The following is a 5,000-nucleotide window of genomic DNA, read 5'->3' as shown; positions in this document are numbered from 1 at the left end:
CCTTAACGTAACCCACGTTGTGCCTTAACGTAACCCACGTTGTGCCTTAACCTAACCCACGTTGTGCCTTAACCTAACCCACGTTGTCCCCTAACCTAACCCACGTTGTCCCCTAACCTAACCCACGTTGTCCCCTAACCTAACCCATGTTGTCCCCTAACCTAACCCATGTTGTCCCCTAACCTAACCCATGTTGTCCCCTAACCTAACCCATGTTGTCCCCTAACCTAACCCATGTTGTCCCCTAACCTAACCCATGTTGTCCCCTAACCTAACCCATGTTGTCCCCTAACCTAACCCATGTTGTGCCCTAACGTAACCCATGTTGTGCCCTAACGTAACCCATGTTGTGCCTTAACGTAACCCATGTTGTGCCTTAACGTAACCCACGTTGTGCCTTAACGTAACCCACGTTGTGCCTTAACGTAACCCACGTTGTGCCTTAACGTAACCCACGTTGTGCCTTAACGTCACCCACGTTGTGCCTTAACGTAACCCACGTTGTGCCTTAACGTAACCCACGTTGTGCCTTAACGTAACCCACGTTGTGCCTTAACGTAACCCACGTTGTGCCTTAACGTAACCCACGTTGTCCGCTAACGTAACCCACGTTGTCGCCTAAACCTGCTCTGTAATTGTTATACGACTCGTTCAATTAGTGTAGTGTTGCCCACCCGCAACCCTCGCAATATAGTTCGCTACTCGCACTGCCCGCTCCCCTGTGTATCGCTTCATGTTAAACACCTTGCAAGTCTTGCTGACTTTCCACATGCTCCTGCTGTACACTGTTATGTGGATGGCAGCAGGACGTACATGCCGCCCCCCCCCCCCCACCCCTCCCCACGTCCCCACCTTGCCCCCTGCCTTCGCAAGCTGGTTGGTGAGAAGTTTGCATGTTCAATGCCCTTCGCATGCGACGTACTCAGGCTACGTTGTGGTGCGGCCTGTGTCAACTGTCCGCTGATGTCGTACGCATAAACCACAATCTGTACTGCACATTCGTCCTTATGTACTGAATGATACATCGTGGCACATGTGTGACCGTACAACGACTGCGCCCAAAAACGGCGGACCATACAGTGCAAATATTGTGCACGCAGCTACGTGTCGTCTCCCTATGAGAGCTGGATTGCAGTGTGGTACGCCATAGAGACGTGTGGGAGGAACGGACGCCGTGGATGGCGATCAGCATGAGCTGTGTGTTGATGTATTCGGACCTAGTCGTCTCTCCTCAAACACCGTGATAGCATGGTGCACCGCGTTCCATATCTGCGACATGCTACAGAGGCCGGTTGACAGTCGTTCGAGCAATGGACATCGCATACGTACGGGGGCCACCTTCCACGTATTGTCTAGGCGTGCACATTTTGTTGCGTGTATGTGGGCAGACGTAGTGTGGCGTGACACCTGACACAGGCATGCAATAATCGTTGAAGTTGCTAATGGCGATGGACGCCTACGTTTGCTGGTGAAGTTACGCAAATGAAGAAATGGTAACCCGTTGTGGTGCGGTTGTTCTCGCTAGGGGTGAATCGGTGATGGCGGCGATAGGTTGAGGTACTAACCGGTTGTTCCAGCGATACCCACCATGCCGATGAAACTGAACGGCATCTGGGTGTGAAGCGATACGCGGCGGTGGCTGGGTGGGACCGTCCCCGGCCGGTGAGGGGGCGCCTCCCGGCGTGCTGGCCGCGCGGTGCGTGGGCGCACGCGCTACAGCCGGCTGGTGGGGGCGGCCAGTGGCAGGCGCGCCGGCCGACGGACGCGGCAGGCGTCGCAGCTGCGCGCCGGCGCACCCTGCGCGCGGCGCCGTGCGGCCAAAGTAGGTCCTCGCGGGCCCGGTGCGAAGCGCGGTGGACATCTTCAGTGTGCTGGTCCGATTGAGGACTGTGTGCGTTGAGGATGCGCCGCCGCCCGGCGCTCGGCGCCGCGACGCCGTCTGCTGCTCGGTCGCCCCAGCGGTTCTCGCTGGTGGTTTGTATCGCAGCTGTGCGGATGTGTTGGCGCGTGCGCTGTGCTGGGAGAGTTCGCTTCGGCACCCAAGTGGGGCTTTTGTCCTTCTGTGGCGCTGGCGTTGGAGCTGCCGGTCACCGTAGGTGGCGCGTGTTGTCTCCCGCCGGCAATGCCACGACAGCACGCTCCCGGGCCTCTGTCGGCAGCGGCAAGCTCAGTTGGGAGCACGGGTGGTCGCACCGAAAGCGTCTACTCGCCTAACTCCGGGCGATTGCGCCTCTCTCGAACCCGACCAAGTACTTGGGACGGCGCTGCGCGCCGCCGGGACCTGAGAGGGTTTCGAGGTGTATTGTGCAGGGGAGCTCAGCCTCCTCCTGTTTGCAGAATGATTGAGCGGACGCTTGCGTGTTCGCGCGGGCCCCCGGGACACACTCCCGGGCGGCCGGCTGCTCAGCTCTAGTTGACGCAGCTCCCTGGTTGATCCTGCCAGTAGTCATATGCTTGTCTCAAAGATTAAGCCATGCATGTCTCAGTACAAGCCGCATTAAGGTGAAACCGCGAATGGCTCATTAAATCAGTTATGGTTCCTTAGATCGTACCCACGTTACTTGGATAACTGTGGTAATTCTAGAGCTAATACATGCAAACAGAGTCCCGACCAGAGATGGAAGGGACGCTTTTATTAGATCAAAACCAATCGGTCGGCTCGTCCGGTCCGTTTGCCTTGGTGACTCTGAATAACTTTGGGCTGATCGCACGGTCCTCGTACCGGCGACGCATCTTTCAAATGTCTGCCTTATCAACTGTCGATGGTAGGTTCTGCGCCTACCATGGTTGTAACGGGTAACGGGGAATCAGGGTTCGATTCCGGAGAGGGAGCCTGAGAAACGGCTACCACATCCAAGGAAGGCAGCAGGCGCGCAAATTACCCACTCCCGGCACGGGGAGGTAGTGACGAAAAATAACGATACGGGACTCATCCGAGGCCCCGTAATCGGAATGAGTACACTTTAAATCCTTTAACGAGTATCTATTGGAGGGCAAGTCTGGTGCCAGCAGCCGCGGTAATTCCAGCTCCAATAGCGTATATTAAAGTTGTTGCGGTTAAAAAGCTCGTAGTTGGATTTGTGTCCCACGCTGTTGGTTCACCGCCCGTCGGTGTTTAACTGGCATGTATCGTGGGACGTCCTGCCGGTGGGGCGAGCCGAAGGCGTGCGACCGCCCCGTGCGTGCTCGTGCGTCCCGAGGCGGACCCCGTTGAAATCCTACCAGGGTGCTCTTTATTGAGTGTCTCGGTGGGCCGGCACGTTTACTTTGAACAAATTAGAGTGCTTAAAGCAGGCAAGCCCGCCTGAATACTGTGTGCATGGAATAATGGAATAGGACCTCGGTTCTATTTTGTTGGTTTTCGGAACCCGAGGTAATGATTAATAGGGACAGGCGGGGGCATTCGTATTGCGACGTTAGAGGTGAAATTCTTGGATCGTCGCAAGACGAACAGAAGCGAAAGCATTTGCCAAGTATGTTTTCATTAATCAAGAACGAAAGTTAGAGGTTCGAAGGCGATCAGATACCGCCCTAGTTCTAACCATAAACGATGCCAGCCAGCGATCCGCCGCAGTTCCTCCGATGACTCGGCGGGCAGCCTCCGGGAAACCAAAGCTTTTGGGTTCCGGGGGAAGTATGGTTGCAAAGCTGAAACTTAAAGGAATTGACGGAAGGGCACCACCAGGAGTGGAGCCTGCGGCTTAATTTGACTCAACACGGGAAACCTCACCAGGCCCGGACACCGGAAGGATTGACAGATTGATAGCTCTTTCTTGATTCGGTGGGTGGTGGTGCATGGCCGTTCTTAGTTGGTGGAGCGATTTGTCTGGTTAATTCCGATAACGAACGAGACTCTAGCCTGCTAACTAGTCGCGTGACATCCTTCGTGCTGTCAGCGATTACTTTTCTTCTTAGAGGGACAGGCGGCTTCTAGCCGCACGAGATTGAGCAATAACAGGTCTGTGATGCCCTTAGATGTTCTGGGCCGCACGCGCGCTACACTGAAGGAATCAGCGTGTCTTCCTAGGCCGAAAGGTCGGGGTAACCCGCTGAACCTCCTTCGTGCTAGGGATTGGGGCTTGCAATTGTTCCCCATGAACGAGGAATTCCCAGTAAGCGCGAGTCATAAGCTCGCGTTGATTACGTCCCTGCCCTTTGTACACACCGCCCGTCGCTACTACCGATTGAATGATTTAGTGAGGTCTTCGGACTGGTACGCGGCATTGACTCTGTCGTTGCCGATGCTACCGGAAAGATGACCAAACTTGATCATTTAGAGGAAGTAAAAGTCGTAACAAGGTTTCCGTAGGTGAACCTGCGGAAGGATCATTACCGACTAGACTGCATGTCTTTCGATGTGCGTGTCGTGTCGCGCAACACGCTACCTGTACGGCTCGCCGTAGCCGTGCGCCGCGTGCGGAACCACGCGTGCCTCTCAAAACTAGCGGCAATGTTGTGTGGTACGAGCGCTGAAGCGCTGGAGCGGCTGGCCTGCGGCACCTGGCGCCTGGCGCCGGTTTTGAATGACTTTCGCCCGAGTGCCTGTCCGCTCCGGTGTGGAGCCGTACGACGCCCGTCGGCCGTGAGGCCGTTGGCCACAGAACGCTGGAACAGGGGCCGCCACACGCCTCACTCCCGCCTATGCGACCGTCTCGAAAGAGACGGCGGAAACTTGAGAAAAGATCACCCAGGACGGTGGATCACTCGGCTCGTGGGTCGATGAAGAACGCAGCAAATTGCGCGTCGACATGTGAACTGCAGGACACATGAACATCGACGTTTCGAACGCACATTGCGGTCCATGGATTCCGTTCCCGGGCCACGTCTGGCTGAGGGTCGGCTACGTATACTGAAGCGCGCGGCGTTTGCCCCGCTTCGCAGACCTGGGAGTGTCGCGGCCGCCTGTGGGGCCGGCCGCGTCTCCTCAAACGTGCGATGCGCGCCCGTCGCCTGGCGGTTCGCATACCGGTACTTTCTCGGTAGCGTGCACAGCCGGCTGG

At 56.5% G+C, this 5,000-nt stretch overlaps 2 non-coding genes across 2 annotated transcripts; both read left to right on the top strand.

Annotated features, from left to right (window-relative positions):
- The first annotated feature begins 2,423 nt into the window (after positions 1–2,423).
- Positions 2,424–4,332, top strand: LOC124774226. Its single transcript, XR_007015216.1, has one exon. It is a non-coding gene; the product is annotated as a small subunit ribosomal RNA (ribosomal RNA).
- Positions 4,333–4,684: 352 nt separating this feature from the next.
- Positions 4,685–4,839, top strand: LOC124774099. The gene has a single exon (XR_007015094.1). It is a non-coding gene; the product is annotated as a 5.8S ribosomal RNA (ribosomal RNA).
- Positions 4,840–5,000: the final 161 nt, after the last annotated feature.

The sequence above is a fragment of the Schistocerca piceifrons genome, unplaced genomic scaffold (genome assembly GCF_021461385.2).
Source record: "Schistocerca piceifrons isolate TAMUIC-IGC-003096 unplaced genomic scaffold, iqSchPice1.1 HiC_scaffold_961, whole genome shotgun sequence".
Taxonomy (NCBI): Eukaryota; Metazoa; Arthropoda; class Insecta; order Orthoptera; family Acrididae; genus Schistocerca; species Schistocerca piceifrons.
This window is presented reverse-complemented; position numbering and strand designations above follow the sequence as displayed.